Raw genomic sequence first — 18,813 nt, forward strand, 5'->3', positions numbered from 1 at the left:
GAATATTTTCTATTAATGTGTGAGTTGTTTCAACAAAGGCCCTCGGCGAGTTCTGCTGGGGATTCCGCTTCTGTGGATAGCATTATGTGACACATAAATTAAAAAAAAATCTGGGCACTTTAGGGTATACTGTGCACTAATTTATACAGTCTATTGCTAACTAACCATTTCTTTATTGGACTACAACTTTCCTTTGCAAATACTGAGTTCTGTCTCAGTCCCTACTCTGTCCAGGCCTTACTTCTAATTCATGCGCTCAAACAAATCTTTGCTGAGCTTCTACTAAATATACTCCTAGCTGACATGAAGCTTGTGAGTTTGAAGTGGAATTAACTGTTTGCAAAAGGCAGCTGTATGCCAGTCAGTCTTTCTACCAGAAGCGGCCAATGCTCTCCCATTAGTCCTTGGGTGTTCTTCAGTATTTAATTGTCCTCTTTCTGAAATTATCCTCTTTCTGAGAAGTGACTTATGACTTCCTGTACTGTATTCTTGGAATGGAACCTTTCCAAGCCTGCACCCTCCCTGAGTGGCTTTGTATCCCATACCCCTGGGGCTTTTTTTCATGGTCCTACTACCCTGCTGGATGACTCTGTGTATAAAGCTCTGTTTTCCAATGACTAGGAAGCTTTAATGATGAGCAGAGACTGCATCTGCCTTGTTTACTGTCCTATTTCTAGCTGTAGCAGAGTGCCTAGCATATAGTAGTTACTTTAATTGCATGAGTGAAAGGACAAGCAGTGCATAATTACATGCCAGTTACCTACAAAAAGCATTTAATATTCTAGGAATTCAAAAATTATCTAGGAATTCAAAAGCTATCACATGTTTATGTACTGAGAGTGTTGGGAGGAAATAAGAAAAAATTGAACTGGATTTTGAGAGTTAAGGATTTGGATAAATAGAGCAAAGAAGAGAGGGTATTTCAAATGAGAAAACAGAAACATAGGGAAGCATAAGATGCAATCAAAAGACCTTGAATTTACCAATTATCAGTAACTAAAGATATAATATTAAGGAAAAGTAATAAAGTAAGCATTAATTTAACTCTTCAGTTTATATCTGATACTGCAAAGTAACTGTTATTCAACACAATATTGCTTACATTTATTTTTATAGTTGTCAGTTGTTTCAGATGTGTTATCTTTACCTTTTGTCCTTTTTGGGGGAATACTCTATTTTATCCATGTATTTAATTTTTACTGAAGTATAAATGATATACAAGATAATATTAAGGTATATATCATAGTGATTTGATATTTTTACATGTTACAAAATGATCCCCATGATAAATCTGCTTGTCATCTCCCACTATGTGAAGTTAATACAATACTATTGACTATATTCCCTATGTAGTACATTACATCCCCATGACTTATTTCTTTTATAACTGGAAGTTTGTGCCATTTAATCCACTTCACCACATTTACCTGTTTCCCCCATCAACTCGTATCCCCTCTGGTAGCCTATAGTTTGTTTCTTGTACCTATGAGTCTGCTTGTTTTGTGTTGTGTTTTTAGAGTTCACATATAAGAGAAATCATAAAGTTTTTCTCTTCTTCTGTCTGACATATTTCACTTAGTGTAATAGCACTGATCTAAGTCCATCCATGTTGTTGCAAATGGAAAGATGTCATTCATTTTTGTGGTTGAGTAATATTCTGTTGGATATACCTACCACATCTTCTTTCTTCATTCATCTATCACTGGACCATTAGGCTGCTTCCCACATCTTGGGCTGTTGTAAATAATGTTGCAGTAAACCTAGGGTGCATATATTTCTTCAAATTGGTGTGTTCATTTTCTTTGGATAAATAAGTGAAATTGCTGGATCATATGATAATTCTAAATTTAATTTTTTGAAGAACCTCTAAAATGTTTTCCATAGTGGCTGCACCAATATACATTCCTCCCAACAGTGCGTTGGAATTCCCTTTTCTCCACAGACTCCAACACTTGCTGTTTTTGTATTTTTGAAAGTTAATCTGGCTGGAGTGATTTGCATTTTTCCCTGATGTTGAGTGACGTTGAGCACCTTTCCATATGCCTGTTAGCTATGTTTGTCTTCTTTGGGAAGATGTCTATTGAAGTTCTCTACTCGTTTTTAAATCAGATTGCTTTTTAAATATCAGTTGTATAAATTCTTTCTGTATTTTGGATGCTAACTCCTTATTGAATATATGATGTGCAAATATCTCCCCCCATTTGGTAGGTTGCCTTTTGTTTTGTTGATGGTTTCCTTCACTGTGCAAAAGATTTTTACTTTGATGTAATTTCATTTGTTTGTGTTAACCTTCGTTCTCCTTCCCTGAGGAGGCTGGTCCAAAAAAATGTTGCTAAGATGAATGTCAAAAGTTTATCGCCTGCATTTTCTTCTAGGAGTTTTATGGTTTCAGGTCCTACATTCAGGTCTTTAGTCCATTTGAATTTATTTTTTGTATATGGTAGTAAGATAGTGGTAAATTTCATTCTTCTACATGTGGCTGTCCAATTTTCCCAAAATTATTTCCTGAAGAGAATGTCTTCTTCATTGTGTGTTCTTGCCTCCTTTGTCATAGATTAATTGACCATAAATATGTGGATTTTATTTCCAGGGTCTCTATTTCATTGACCTAAGGGTTTTTGTGTCAGTACCATACTGTTTTGATTACTATAGTTGAAATTAGGGACCATTATGCCTCCAGCTTTGTTCTGTGTCAAGATTATTTTGGCTATTTTGAGTCTTTCATGGTTTCATACAAATTTTAAGGATTCTTTGTTCTAGTTATGTGCAGAGTGTCACCAGTATATTGATGGGAATTGTATTGAATCTGTAGATTCCTTTGAGTAGCATAGACATTGTAACAATATTAATTCTTCCAATCCTTCCAATCCATAGCACAGTATATCTTTCCATTTATTTGTGTTGTCCTCAGTTTCTTTTTCAGTATTTTATAGTTTTAAGGATACAAGTTTTTCACCTCCTTGATTAAATTTATCCCTAAGCTTTTTTTTTTTATTTTGATGCAGTTGTAAATGAGATTGCATCATTAATTTCTTTTCTCATAGTTACTAGTGTAGGGAAGAAACACAATGAATTTCTCCGTATGCTAATTTTGTATCCTATAACTTTATGAAATTCACTTATTAGCTCTAATAATTTTTTGGAGTCCTTAGGGCTTTCTATATATAGTGTAATGCCATCTGCAAATAACGACAGTTTTTACTTCTTCATTTTCAATTTTTCTGCGTTTTTTTAAATTATCTAATTGCTATGGCTAGGACTTTTAATACCATATTGAATGAAAGTGACAAGGTTGGGCATCCTTGTCTTGTTTCTGATCTTTGAGGAAACCTTCAGTTTTCACCACTGAGTATAATGTTAACTGTGGGTTTGACATATATGGCCTTTATTACGTTGAGATATATTTCTTTTATACACACTTTGTTGAGACTTTTTTTTATCATAATGGAAGTTGAATTTTATGATATGCTTTTCTACACCTGTTGAGAAAAATCATCTGATGTTTATTCTTCATTTTGTTGATGTGGGGTACATCATGTTGATTTGTGGAGTGTCGAACCATTCTTCCATCCCTGAAATAAATCCCATTTGATTATAATGCATTCTCCTTTTAACGTGTGTTGAATTAGGTTTGCTAATATTTTGTTGAGGGTTTTCATATCTGTGTTCATCAGAGACTCTGGCATGTGATTTTTCTTTTTTGTGTGATGTCTTTGGATTTGATATCAGGGCAGTGCTAGCCACTTAAAATGAATTTGGAAGCCTTCCTTTCTCTTCAGTTCTTTTTAGGGGGAGAGGAATAATTTGAGAGTTATAGGGCTTTAACTATTTGGTATAACCATCAGTGAAGCTGTCCAGTCCTTGTTTTGGGGAGTTTTTATTCCTAATTCATTTTCATTATTCATCATTGACCACTAAGATCTTATTTAAAACAATAATTTTGAAGATTTTATTTATTTGAGAGAGAGAGAGAGAGAGATGACCCACACAAACAGAGGGAGAAAGAGGAAGAAGAGAGAGAGAAAAAGCAGGCTCCCTGTTGAGGAGGGAGCTTGGATATTGGTTTCATACCCAGTACCCTGGAATCCTGACCTGAGCTGAAGGCAGATGTTAATTGACTGAGCCACCCAGGCATCCCTATAATTGACCTACTAAGGTCTTCTGTATCTTCATGATCAGTGTTGGAAGATTGTGCATTTTGAGGAATTTATCCTTTTTTTTTTTCTAGGTCTTCCAGTATGGTTAGGTATAATTGTTTCTGGCCATCTCTTATAGTGTTTTTGTATTTTGTTGGTGTCACGTGTAACATCCTCTTACATTTCTTTTTATTTTCTTCAATCTTTTTTTTTTAAATTTATGATAGTCACAGAGAGATGAGAGAGAGCGAGAGAGAGAGAGAGGCAGAGGAGACACAGGCAGATGGAGAAGCAGGCTCCATGCACCAGGAGCCTGACGTGGGATTTGATCCCGGGTCTCCAGGATCGCGCCCCGGGCCAAAGGCAGGCGCCAAACCGCTGCGGCCACCCAGGGATCCCAAGATTTTATTTATTTATTCATGAGAGGACACAAGCAGAGGGTGAAGCAGGCTCCACGCAGGGAGCCCGATGTGGGACTCGATCCTGGGTCTCTAGGATCATGCCCTGAGCCAAAGGGCAGGTGGAAAACCACTGAGCCGCTTGGCCTGCCCTTCCTCTACATTTCTGGTTGTATTTGTGCCCTCTTTCTTTTGAGGATTATGGCTAGTTTATAGGCTTTGTTTATCCTTTCAAAGAACCAGGTCTTGGTTTTATGGATCTTGTCTATTGTGCATATCGATTTTGTTTGTTTGCTTGTTTCTACTTTTTTTTTTGTTGTTGTTGTTCTTGTTGTTTTGTTTGGGTGGGGTTTTTTTTTTAAGTCTCTGGTTCATTTACTTTTTCTGTGATCTTTTTTCTTTTTTTTCCTTTTTTATTTTTTTTTCTTTTTTAAATAATAAATTTATTTTTTATTGGTGTTCAATTTGCCAACATACAGAATAACACCCAGTGCTCATCCCGTCAAGTGCCCCCCTCAGTGCCCGTCACCCATTCACCCCCACCCCCCCGCCATCCTCCCCTTCCACCACCCCTATGTCATTTCCCAGAGTTAGGAGTCTTCATGTTCTGCCTCCCTTTCTGATATTTCCTACCCATTTCTTCTCCTTTCCCTTCTATTCACTTTCAGTATTATTTATATTCCCCAAATGAATGAGACCATATAATGTTTGTCCTTCTCCGATTGACTTATTCACTCAGCATTAATACCCTCCAGTTCCATCCACGTTGAAGCAAACGGTGGGTAATTTGTCATTTTCTAATGGCCTTGAGTAATATTCCATTGTATACCATAGACCACAATCTTCTTTATCCATTCATCTTTCGATGGACACCGAGGCTCCTTCCAACAGTTAGGCTATTGTGGACATTTGCTGCTAGAAACATCGGGGTGCAGGTGTCCCGGCCCTTTCATTTGCATCTGTACCCCTTGGGGGTAAAATCCCCAGCAGTGCAATTGCTGGGTCGTAGGGCAGGTCTATTTTTAACTCTTTGAGGAACCTCCACACAGTTTTTCCAGAGTGGCTGCACCATTTCACATTCCCACCAACAGTGCAAGAGGGTTCCCTTTTCTCTACATCCTCTCCATCATTGTGGTTTCCTGTCTTGTTAATTTTTCCCCATCCTCACTGGTGTGAGGTGGTATCTCATTGTGGTTTTGACTTTGTATTTCCCTGATGGCAAGTGATGCACAGCATTTTCTCATGTGCGTGTTAGCCATGTCTATGTCTTCCTCTGTGAGATTTCTCTTCATGTTTTTTGCCCATTTCATGATTGGATTGTTTGTTCTTCTTGGTGTTTGAGTTTAATAGTTCTTTATAGATCTTGGAAATTAGCCCTTCATCTGATACGTCATTTGCAAATATCTTCTCCCATTCTGTAGGTTGTCTTTTAGTTTTGTTGACTGTATCCTTTGCTGTGCAAAAGCTTCTTATCTTGATTGAAATCCCAATAGTTCATTTTTTTGCTTTTGTTTTCTTTTGCCTTTGTGGATGTATCTTGCAAGATGTTACTGTGGCCAAGTTCAAACGGGTGTTGCCTGTGTTCTCCTCTAGGATTTTGATGGAATCTTGTCTCACATTTAGATCTTTCATCCATTTGGGTTTATCTTTGTGTATGGTGAAAGAGAGTGGTCTAGTTTCATTCTACTGCATATGGATGTCCAATTTTCCCAGCACCATTACTGAAGAGACTGTCTTTCTTCCAGTGGATAGTCTTTCCTCCTTTGTCGAATAATAGTGGACCATAAAGTTGAGTGTCCACTTCTGGGTTCTCTATTCTGTTCCCCCTGATCTATGTGTCTGTTTTTCTGCCAATACCACACTGTCTTGATGACCACAGCTTGTAGTACAACCTGAAATCTGGCATTGTGATGCCCCCAGATATGGTTTTCTTTTTTAAATTCCCCTGGCTTTTCGGGGTCTTTTCTGATCCACACAAATTGTAAAATAATTTACTCTAACTCTCTGAAGAAAGTCCATGGTATTTGTGATAGGGATTGCATTAAAATGTTGTTAAATTGCCCTAGGTAACATTGACATTTTCACAATATTAATTCTGCCAATCCATGAGCATGGAATATTTTTCCATCTCTTTGTGTTCTTCCTCAATTTCTTTCAGAAGTGTTCTATAGTTTTTAGGGTGTTGTTAGGTGTAGTAGATCCTTTACCTCTTTGGTGAGGTTTATTCCTAGGTATCTTATGCTTTTGGTTTGCAATTGTAAATGGGATTGACTCCTTAATTTTCCCTTTCTTCAGTCTCATTGTTAGTGTATAGAAACGTCACTGACTTCTGGGAATTGATTTTGTATCCTGCCACGCTGCCAAATTGCTGTATGAGTTCTAGCAATCTTGGGGTGGAGGCTTTTGGGGTTTCTATGTAGAGTATCATGTCATCGGTTGAAGAGGGAGTGTTTGATTCTTTCTTTGCCAATCTGAATGCCTTTAATATCTTTTTGTTGTCTGATTGCTGAGGCTAGGACTTCCAGTACTATCTTGAATAGCAGTGGTGGGCGTGGTCATCCTGTCTTGGTCCTGATCTTAGGGGAAAGGCTCCCAGTGATTCCCCATTGAGAATTATATTTGCTGTGTGCTTTTCGTAGATGGCTTTTAAGATGTTGAGGAATTTTCCCTCTCTCACAACACTCTGAAAGTGTTTTGATCAGGAATGGCCGCTGTGTTTTGTGTAAAATGCTTTCACTGCATCTAATGAGAGGATCATTACGGTTCTTGGCTTTTCTCTTTGCTGATATGATAAATCTCATTGATTGTTTTATGAGTGTTGTACTAGCCTTGTGTCCCGGGAATAAATCCTACTTGGTCACGGTGAATAATTTCTTAAGGTTACTGCTGGATCCTATTGGCTAGTATCTTGTTGAGAATTTTTGCAATCCATGTTCATCAGGGATATTGGTCTGTAATTCTCCTTTTTGGTGGGGTCTTTGTCTGCTTTTGAATTAAGGTGATGCTGGCCTCATAGAACGAATTTGGATGTACTCCATCTCTTTCTATCTTTCCAATCAGCTTTAGTAGAATAGACATGGTTTCTTCTTTTAAACGTTTTGATAGAATTTCCCCTGGGAAGCCATCTGGCCCTGGACTTTTGTGTCCTTGGGTTTTGATGACTGCTTCGATTTCCTCCCTGATTATTGGCCTGTTCATGTTTTCTATTTCTTCCTGTTCCAGTTTTGGTAGTTTGTGGCTTTTCCAGAAATATGTCCATTTCTTCTAGATTGCCTGATTTATTGGCATATAGCTGTTCATAATATGTTTTTAAAATCTTTTGTATTTCCTTGGTGTTGGTAGTGATCTCTCCTTTCTCATTCATGATTTTATTAATTTGAGTCTTCTCTCTTTCTTTTTAAAGGGTGAATAATGGTTTATCTATGTTATTCATTCTTTCAAAGAACCAACTCCTGGTTTTGTTTGATCTGTTCCACAGTTCTTCTGGTCTCGATTTTCGTTGAGTTCTGCTCGAATCTTTATTAACTCTCTTCTGCTGGGTGTAGGATCTATTTGCTGTTTTTTTTTTTTTTTTTCTCTAGGTCCTTTAGGTGTAAGGTTAGCTTTTGTATTTGAGTTCCTTTTCCAGCTTTTGGATGGCTGCTAGTTATTGTGATGTATTTCCCCCTCAGGACTGCTTTTGGTGTATCCCAAAGGTTTTTAAATGGTAGTATCTTCATTCTCATTAGTTTCCATGAATCTTTTTAATTTCTCCTTAATTTCCTGGTTGACCCTTTCATCTTTTAGCAGGATGGTCCTTAACCTCCACGTGTTTGAAGTCCTTCCAAACTTCTTGTTGTGATTTAGTTCTAATTTCAAGGCATCATGGTCTGAGAATATGCAGGGGACGATCCCAATCTTTGGGTATCGGCTCAGATCCAATTTGTGACCCAGTATGTGGTCTATTCTGGAGAAAAGTTCCATGTGCACTTGAGAAGAATGTATTTTCAGTTGAGTTTGGATGTAAAGTTCTGTAGATATCTGTGAAATCCATCTGGTCCAGTGTATCATTTAAAGCTCTCGTTTCTTTGGCGATGTTGTGTTTAGGAAACTATCAAGTGTAGAAAGCGCTAGATTGAAGTCACAAAGTATAAGTGTATTATTATCTAAGTACGTCTTCACTTTGGTTATTAATTGATTGATATATTTGGCCAGCTTCACATTCGCGGCATATATATTGAGGATTGTTAAGTCCTCTTGTTGGATAGATCCTTTAATTATGATATGGTGTCCCTCTTCATCTCTCACTGTGGTCTTCGGGGTACGTTTTAGTTTATCGGATATAAGGATGGCTACCCCTGCTTTCTTTTGAGGACCATTTGAATGGTAAATGGTTCTCCAACCTTTTTATTTTCAGGCTGTAGGTGTCCTTCTGTCTAAAATGAGTCTCTTGTAGACAGCAAATAGAAAAATAGATAGGTCCTGCTTTTTTATCCAGTCTGACAGCCTGCACCTTTTGATGGGTCATTAAGCCCGTTCACGTTCAGAGTTACTATTGAAAGATATGAGTTAGTGTTCATCATGATACTTATTCAGTCCCTGTTTTTGTGGATTGTTTCAGTGGACTTCTTCTTAAAGGGGAATTTTGAGAGTCCCCCTTAAATTTCTTGCAGAGCTGGTTTGAGGTCACATATTCTTTCAGTTCCTGCCTGTCTTGGAAGCTCTTTCTTTCTCCTTCCATTCTGATTGAGATCCTGCTGGATAAAGTATTCTCGGTTTGCATGTTTTTCTCATTTAGGACCCTGACTATATCCTGCCAGCCCTTTCTGGCTTGCCAGGTCTCTGTGGAGAGGTCTGCAGTTACTCTAATACTCCTCCCCATAAAAGTCAGGGATTTCTTGTCTCTTGCTGCTTTAAGGATCTTCTCTTTATCTTTGGAATTTGCAAGCTTCACCATTAAATGTCGAGGTGTTGAACAGTTTTTATTCATTTCAGGGGGTGGAATCTCTCTATTTCCTGGATATGAATGCCTGTTCCCTTCCCAGATTAGCAAAGTTTTCAGATATGATTGTTCAAATACATATTCTGGGCCTCTGTCACATTTGGCGCCCTCTGGAACCCCAACGAAACGTAGGTTTTTCTTCCTCAGGCTGTCATTTATTTCCCTTAATCTATCCTCATGGTCCTTTACTTGTTTGTCTCTTTTTTCCTCAGTTTCCCTCTTTGCCATCAACTTGTCTTCTATGTCACTCACTCGTTCTTCTACCTTGTTAACCCTCATCATTAGAACTTCTAGTTTGGATTGTGTCTCATTCAATTGATTTTTAATTTCTGCCTGATTAGCTCTAAATTCTGCAGTCATGAAGTCTCTTGAGTCCTTTTTGCTTTTTTCTAGAGCTACCAGTAGCTTTATAATAATGCTTCTGAATTGGCTTTCTGACATTGAATTGTAATCCAGATTTTGTAACTCTATGGGAGAGAGGATGTTTCTGATTCTTTCTTTTGAGGTGAGGTTTTCCTTCTAGTCATTTTGCTCAGTGCAGAGTGCCCAAAAACATGTTGTATTGGGAAAAGGAGAAAAGAGAGGAGAGAAAGACGGAAAGAAAAGAAAAAAGAAGAAAGAAAAAAGGAAGAAAAAAGGAAGAAAAGAGAAGAAAAAGAAAAAAAGGAAAAAAAAAGGGGTGGGGGAAGCAAACAGAAAAAAAAATAACAACAACAACAACAACAAAACAAGGGGGAGTATCGTCTGATTCTGTATCCTGCAAGTCGCTTGTCTTACCCTGGAACTTTCCAGTGCTGCTTGGTCAATAACTTGTTTTTCCCCTGTCCTTCTCGCTGGTCTTCGGGGGAGGGTCTATTGTGCTGATTTTCAGTTGTTAGCACTTGGGGGAGCTGCTCAACCCCCTGCCTGGTGCAGGGCTCAGTGGGGGTTGTTTACCCCGTGAGGCCCCATTGCGCAGGCACCAGCGAGGGGCTCCCAGCGTGCACTGGGCTCGAGCGCGGTCCCCCGGACTGACGGCCAGCCGACCCTGCGGACAGACGGGCCACAAAGCATGTCGCCCTGCGCCTGCTGAACCGCGAGCGCCCGAGGATGTCAGCGCTGAGGAAGGTGCAGCGGGGGGCGGGGGGGCGGGCAGGGACCCCGAGCTGCCGGGGCGACCGGTCGCGGGCTGCGCGGCGGCCTCGTCCCTCGCGGCGCCTGGGTGCCTCGCCGGCGGTGCTTCCCGGACCCTGCACTCCCGCGGCGTGGGTGCGGCGGGCTGTTGGGCAGACGGGCGGGTTGCAGGAGCTGCGGTGCTGAGGAGGGGGCGGCGTCCGGCTCCCGCGCGGCAGCGGCGAGGGCCCAGGGGCCCAGAGCGGAAGCGGCTCGTGTTTAGGGCAGCGAGCGGCGGACAGACGGTCCCTGGACAGCTCGAGAGCCTCCGTCCTCGTCGCCGAGGCAGCAAGTGCCGGGTCTGTCCTCCGGATGCGGGGCACCGCCCCTGGGGGGACGCGCGCTACCTTCGTGTCGCCCTGGCACGGCCGCGCAGGCGCGCTGGGACCGTGGGGCTGCGGGCGAGCTGCACTTGCTGCAGGCTACCGCCGCCTCCAGCGCCAGGGGACCCGCGCACAGGTGGCATCCGGGGCGGGGCCTGCGCGCGGCAGGGGCGGGGGAGCGGTGGGGCGGAAGGATCCCGGACGACGGGGCGCGAGGCGCTTGGGCTCCCCGCGCTCGCCTGGTTTTCCCCAGGGACTCCACAGAAGGACGGAAAACAGAGAGAAAGGAATAAGGGGAAAGTGAGAAGGGGAAGGAGGGGGGTATCAAGAGCGTGTGCGGGGCTGGAGCGAGGTGGGGGGGGCCTTCGGGGCGGCGGCGGCGGCCCCGCGGATTGTCGGCTGGCCGTGCGGATGGACGGACGGGCCACAAAGCATGTCGCCCTTCGCCTGCTGAACTCAGAGCGCTCGAGGATGTCGGCGCTGAGGAAGGTGCGAGCCGCCGGGGCCGCGGGCGGGGCGGCAGGGACCCCGAGCAGCAGGGGCCACGGTCGCGGGCTGCACGCGGCGCCTCCTCCCTCGCCCGGGCCTGCTGGCTGCCTCGCTGGCGGGGCCTCCCGGACCACGCGCTGCCGGGGCGTGGGTGCGGCGCAGACTGCGATGGGCTGGTTTTCATGATCTCCTAGTACTTATCTGTTGCTTTTTAAAATTTTTTCCTTGTTGATGATTTGGAAACCCATAGTTTAAGTATCGGGGCCGTATAATTAAAAAGAAATCGATTATCTTCAGAAGTTGATTTTTTAGATGTGTTTTCTATTTTATTTGTAAAAGGTTTTACTTATTGATTTGTGAGAGAGACAGAGAGAGGCAGAGACACAGGCAGAGGGAGAAGCAGGCTCCCCATAGGAAGCCCAATGTGGGGCTGGGTCCTGGGCCAGAATCACGCCCTGAGCCAAAGTTAGACGCTCAGCTTCTTAATCACCCAGATGTCCCTGTGTTTTCTATTTTAACTTAGATAATAAGGCATATGTCATCAATCTCAAAGTGATTTGCTATTTGGTTACTCCCCCAGACGCCTTTCAGGTTTCATCCACAGATTAGAAATTATAGGGATCTTTCACTTTATGTGTTTTATGCGGACGCTTATTCCTCTGCTCCTCTTGGTGGTTCATTCGAGAACCAAACTTTTTGAAGTGGAGTAAAGGTATAGACAGAATTCTAGTAAGGGGCAGTTGCCACTTGAGGAAGTCTTAAGAAATCACTTTATTATTTTTTAAAACTCTTTTTTTTTAAGATTTTATTCATTCATAAGAGAGCCACACAGAGAGAGAGAGAGTTAGAGACACAGGCAGAGGGAGAAGCAGGCTCCATGCAGGGAGTCCATCAAGCCCTGGCCCAAAGGCAGTGCTAAACTGCTGAGCCACCCGGGCTGCCCAATTTTTAAAATGTTTTTATCAGGGACGCCTGGGTGGCTCAGTGCTGAAGCGTCAGCCTTCAGCCCAGGGTGTGATCCTGGAGTCCCGGGATCGAGTCCCACTTTGGGCTGCCTGCATGGAGCCTGCTTCTCTTTCTGCCTATGTCTCCCTGCTCTCTCTCTCTCTCTGTCCGTCTCATGAATAAATAAAATCTTTTAAAAATTCATCAAATGCCTCTTTTGTGCCAACCACAGGACTACGTGCCTTGTTCCCTTGCATTCTTATAACAATGTTAACCACCACTTCTCCTCTTGCTTTAACTGTACTTTGAGATAACTGTGGATTCATGTGTTGGAAGACATAATACAGATCCCGTGTACCCTTGACCCTGCTTCCTCCAGTGGTGACATCTCGCATAGTTATGGTAACCACGTGGGTACATCGTCACTGATGCAGTCCCTTAGGCTTTTTCAGATTTTACCTGTGTTATATGCACACACTTGTGTATCTGCATACGTATGTATATTTTTTCCTGTCCAGTTTACTATAGGTGTAGATTCCGTTTCTTTTGAACATATGATGGAAAGAAGGCTGAGGTAAGTTATGGGGGGTAAATGAAGTATAGACCTGGTTTGAATCTAGGTCTGTTTGACTCAGAGTTTTGATTTTTCAATAGCAGTAGCGATGGACACTCCTGGGTGGTGCAGTGGGTTGAGTGTCTGACTCTTGGTCTCAGCTCCAGCCATGATCAGGGTCATGATTTGGAGCTTCGTGTCAAGCTCCATGCTGAGCGTGGAGTCTGCTTAAGATTCTGTCTCCCTCTGCCCCTGTCCCCTGCCTCTCTGTAAAATAAATTAATCCTAAAAAAAATAATAGTCCTGATGAATAACAGGAATAACAACAATAGCTGAAGCTCACTAAGTTACATATGAAATAGACTATTTACCATATGCCGGGGCTGTTCTAATACATTACCTCAGTTATCGCCCCCCCCCCCAGAACTATACCTCATAAATTATGTTATAGTTGAACTAGTATTATTAATTAAACTAACCATATTTCCAAGGAACAAGGAATTCCTTTTGTTGCTCCTAAATCAATAATAAAATAGCGAAATTCTACCTCCTTTTTACCTAATTTTCAATTTGAACCTCTGACCTTAATCGCTGATCTTGGCAATTGTCATGTTTTTAAAGTTGTGTGTATCTGTGTACGTGTAAAGTGAGACCTGCATTATTATACATCGAATTATGTTGGGACACCTTACAAATAGTTTTATGAAATCATAATAAGAGCTAGCTTAGGCATGATGCCAGGTTTTTAAGGGAATAAGTGTAAATCATCAAGAATACTTAAGAATGTAATAGGGAGACATTTTCTTCCCCCTAAAGTAGAATAGATCTTTTTGGCCACATGCAGTCCCAGGAATGTTTGAGTTTAACGTCTCATGTTACAGATCCAGCTTTCCAAGGCAAAGCGAATACATTTGGTGAATGATCACTGATTATCAGAATATGATAATACTTTAGGAAGATAATAGATAGACTAATCAGCAGGCCATAATTTATGATTCTTTGCTAGTTACATATCTTGTAAAGCTGTCCCTGTGATGAACAGCAGCACTTCAGAGCAGGAATAACAGCACGCTCCTGTGTCGTAGATCCCAGGAGGTTTCGGTGCTCTTGTAGACAGCAGACAGAAATAAAAGGAAGTTTCTCCTTTTTACCTCGTATAATCCCACTGGAAAGTGAAACGTGTGCTGAGAGTTGATACTGACTTCTTCTAGGTCACCTCCCTGAAGAGGCCCCGGGCAGGCACTGTCGTAACAGTTCTTGGACAGGAGTCTGATGGGCCCCAAAGGAGGTGGGAGGGTTTCTGCAACAGGCTACTGGTGGAACAGGGTGCTACTGTCTAGCCCCAGGAAGCTTCTAGTGAGGAGGGCCCCGAGGAACCTGCATCCTTTTCCTTAACTCTTTCAGAGGGTACGGCATACGCCCAGATTGGAGTTAAAGGTAAACTCAGTTCTGTGTAGCTTGTGGTTGTTGCTTTTTGAAAAATGAGCAGCTACAAGAAAGCAACACCACGTATGGCTTAATAGGCCTTAGCTTTTTGGAACTTGAATTTGGATGTAGATAACGCAAATGGTTTTGAAGCTATATATCATTAGGAACTCTTTGGAAACCACAAAACCTTTTTAATGGGCCACTCTATCAATTTTCTGCTCTTCTAAGGAGTTTTTCCTATTCATGACTCCTTTTGATCTTTGGCTAACACTGAGGCAAATGTAGTGACGATTTAGTTTTCTTCTTCCTCTGATAGCTTGTACACGTTTTCTGCCTCGGGTGTGTCCGCTTGGATGCCTGGAGAATGTTGACAAAGGAAAGGTTAGGCTAGCCTGTTGATGCTACATATTTGGGCTTTAAAAATCAAAAAGGTTCCTTGGCTTCCGCGGAGAAGCATTCTGCTTGATGGCCCAGATTACTGATCCAGTAAAAACGACATGTTCCAGCCATCCTTCACACACACCTTAAGTGAAATTAATGAGATCACTCTATGGTTACGCTTTGTGTTTTATTTTCACTTTCTAGGTCTGTATGAGCTGTTGGCTGTTGTGCCAGGCCGGCTGGGGCCACGTGTGGACAGCCAGGAAGACCTGACCTTCCTCTGGGATATGTTTGGTGAGAAAAGCCTGCATTCACCGGTAAAGGTAAAACCATGCTGATGTCAGATTCTCTTGGTGGGAAAACATATGGAAAAATATTTTGTCATCTCATGCTTTGTTCTGTCCTCCCCTATTCTCTATGCAGAAGTTACTCGTCGAGCACCATTTTCCTTTAGGTTAGTGATTTCTGAATTGTATTCATGAAACATTTCCTTAATGTGTGACCAAAAAGCTATTCCCTTTTTCATTTTCACTTTGATTTCACTACTCTAGATTTTTGTTTATTATGTGTGAATCTGGATCTCAAAAGAAATTCTCTCAACATTTCTTGTCATATTTGCTCTAGATTATTTTTTTCATATTTGCCGTTTACTCAATTTAAGAAGTTTCCGTTTATTCTGTGTAAAATGACTTTTTAAATGACTAGCCATTGGACTTTGTCAAGTGCTTTTTATTTATTTATTGTAATGATCATATGATTTGTTTCCTGTCAGTCTCAACATAGGAAAGTTCATTGGTTTTTGACATTTTTTTTTTTTACTGATTTTTGACTGTTCAACTGGCTATCATTGGACTATTATTTGAGATAACCTAATTTGTTCATGATTTGTTCTCCTTTACATATAATCTGCTGGAGTTAGTTGACTCCTAGTTTATTTAGAACTTTAATGTCTCCTTTTATGAGACTTCAGCCCATAATTTTGCTTTCTTATCTCTCTCATCAGATCTTCACAATATCCTGGGTAGCCTTATGTTGTGAGGTGGAAGTCTCTACTCTTCTGTGGGTAAGTTTATGAAAGACTGAAGTTCGTTTGTCCTTTAGCAGAACTGACTTGTTGGGTTCCTTGGGCCTGGATGTTTTCTTTTTGATAAGGATATTGGTAACTATTTTAAAGATGACAAGAACGTTTAGGCTTTCTATTTCTTCTTGATTAGTTTTAATGATTCATATTTTTCTAAGATTTGGTCCATTTCAACTACATTGTCAAATTTCTGAAAAGGTTGCTTATAATATTTCACATGTGCAGTTTCTATGCTAATTGTTTTTCTTCTTGGTCCTGATATTGGTACTTATTGCCCTTTCTTCTCTTTCCTCAATATTGCCAGAGTTTTGGCATTAGTCTTTTTAGATATAAACCTTTGGCCTTATTAATTTTCCTCATTGTATATTAGTTTTTATTTCATTGACTTTTTTAAAAAAATTCTTTTTCTAGTTATGAACGTTTGTTCATAAATTTTCAACCTTCTTCTTTTCCTAACGTTAGCATTTAAGGCCATTTCTCCCAAGGTACTGGTTTTCTTAACTTAGAATCATTTTGTAGTTGCTTACTTAGACTTTTCTTGAATTTACAAATAAGGATTTTTTTAATTTATCTTGTTCCTGATTTCTACCTTAATTGCTTTGAGGTCAGAAAACCTAATTTGCATTATTTCAGTCCTTTGAAATGTGTTTACACTTTACGGCCAGCTACATATTCAATATCTGTAATGTATCCTGTCTGTGTCTAAAAATATATATTCTGCAGTCATTAAGTATATGTTTTCTGTAGTCAAGTTTGTAAACCTATTCAAATATTCTGTGTTTTCACTGATTTTTGTTCGTTTATTCTCTGTTACCAAGAGAAGTATGGTAAAAAAGTTTCCCATTATGACCATGGTTTTCTTCTTGCAGTTCTGTTCAGTTTTTTTTGTGTTTTTTTTTTAATTTATTTATCGGACACTGAAGAAGCAGGAGGAGTGACAGGCAGAGAGAGAGAGAGGAGAAGCAGGCTCCCCCCTGGAGCAAGGACCCTGATGTGGGCCTTGATTCCAGGACCCTGGAATCTTGACGGGAGTTGAAGGCAGGTGCTTAACCGACTGAGCCACCCAGGCTCCCTCTGTTCATTTTTTGTTGTATATATTTAAATTTGTTATTAAATATAAATTTGTTATTTTGCTGGTGAATTACTACACTTTATACTTTTTAATAGAGTTTATTTTAAAGTAGATACGTTTTTGTTGCCATTTGCAGGATATCTTTTCCTATCCTTTTATTGTCAACTCTTCCATATTCCTGCTTTATTACAGCTTTTGTGAATTACAGTTGGAGCTTTCTGAGGTAACAAGTCAGAAGTCTTTACTTTCAGCTAGAATATCTTCACTACAGTTCATTATGACGTATGATCTTTATAATTTAAAATCTGACGTATTTTGTGTTTTCTTGTCCTGATTTTTCTTTGTTTCTTTTGGATTGGTTAGGGTTTTCCCTGCATACAGTTGAGAAGTTAAAACATTCTCTTTCTGTTATTTGAGTGGCTACCTTAGAAATTATGACATGAATCCTTTATAAAATCCTATCTTAATCTGTCTATTGTCATCTGGAAAAGATCCAGAAATCTTAGCGCACTTTTGCCCCATATACTTTCCTGCCAACTTCAGTGCTATTGTGTCCTGTATTTTAATTCTCTCTAGAAAACAAACAGAAAAACAAAAACCCCTCACAACCTTGAAGACATCCTTATTTTGCTTTACATCAACGTCATTATTCATTTAGTATAACCACCATTTTGTTTGTTCTAGTCCCAATCTTACAGCTCAGCCTTGTCATCCAGGCTGATTTTTCACCTGTTTAATGTAAAAAAGCTCTAGAATCTCCTGTATTGAGGGTTTGTGGCTATCAAACTATGTCTTTCAGTGAATCAGTACATGTTTTTATTTCCTTCCATTTTTTTTTTTCGTTTTATTAAATTATAATCGATATATGACACACTAGTTTCAGGCGTGCAACATAAAATTTGGCATTTGTATATCTTGCACAAAACACCATAGTAAGTCTAGTTAACATCTCTCTGCATGCACAGTCACGCCATTTGTTTTCTTGTGCTAAGAACTTTTCAGACGTATTTTCTGAAAACAACTTTCAAATTTGCAATACGTTATTATTGACTATAGTCACCATGCTGTGCGTGAATTCATTTTGTAAGAGGATGATGGGACTCTTGATCCCCTTTATCCGTTTTTACCCACACAGCCTCACCCCCTTCCCTTTTGGCAACCACCCATGTATTCTCTGTATTTCTGACTTTATTTGTTGTTTAGTTTCAGGTATAAGTTAAATCATACCATATCTGTCTTTCTCTGTCTGACTTTTTTCACTTAGCATAATACCCTTCAGATTCATGCCAGTTGCAAATGGCTAATTTATTTTATGGCTGAATAGTATTCCTTTTTTTTTTTTTTTTTGCTGAATAGTATTCGTGTGTGTGTGTGTGTGTGTGTGTGTAAATCTTTTCCCATTCATCCCTCAAAGGAAGGACACTTTGGTTATTTCCATATCTTGGCTATTGTAAATAATGCTGCAGTGAACATAGAGGTACATGTATCCTTTTGAATCTTCAGATAAATACCCAAAAGTGGAATTGCAGGATCATGTGGGAGTTGTATTTTTAAGTTTTTGACTGTTCTCCAGATTATTTTCTGTGGTGGCCGCACCAATTTACAACCTCACCAACGGTGCACTAGGGTCCCCCTTTGCCCACAGCCTCATCAGTACTTATTTTTTCTTGTCTTTCTGATATTGGCCTTTCTCAGAGGTGTGAAGCGATATCTCACTGTGATTTTGATTTGCATTACTCTGATGATTTGTGATGTTGAGCATCTTCCCGTGTGCCTGTTGGTGATCTGTATGTCGTCTTTGGGAAAACGTCTATTCAGATCCTCTGTCCATTTTTTAATATTGAATTGTTTGTTTCTTGTTGATATTGAGCTAT

At 40.4% G+C, this 18,813-nt stretch overlaps 1 long non-coding RNA gene across 1 annotated transcript in view; it reads left to right on the forward strand.

Moving 5' to 3' along the window:
- LOC119875635 overlaps positions 1 to 16,490 on the forward strand; it is a 30,116-nt gene extending 13,626 nt beyond the window's left edge. The window contains exons 3-7 of the long non-coding RNA XR_005387267.1: positions 10,474 to 10,622; positions 14,991 to 15,109; positions 15,210 to 15,240; positions 15,790 to 15,849; positions 16,472 to 16,490. This is a non-coding gene — a long non-coding RNA (uncharacterized LOC119875635). The remainder of the gene's footprint in view (positions 1 to 10,473; positions 10,623 to 14,990; positions 15,110 to 15,209; positions 15,241 to 15,789; positions 15,850 to 16,471) is intronic.
- The last annotated feature ends 2,323 nt before the right edge of the window (positions 16,491 to 18,813 follow it).

The sequence above is a fragment of the Canis lupus genome, unplaced genomic scaffold (assembly GCF_011100685.1).
Source record: "Canis lupus familiaris isolate Mischka breed German Shepherd unplaced genomic scaffold, alternate assembly UU_Cfam_GSD_1.0 chrUn_S2163H2363, whole genome shotgun sequence".
NCBI classification, from domain to species: Eukaryota; Metazoa; Chordata; class Mammalia; order Carnivora; family Canidae; genus Canis; species Canis lupus.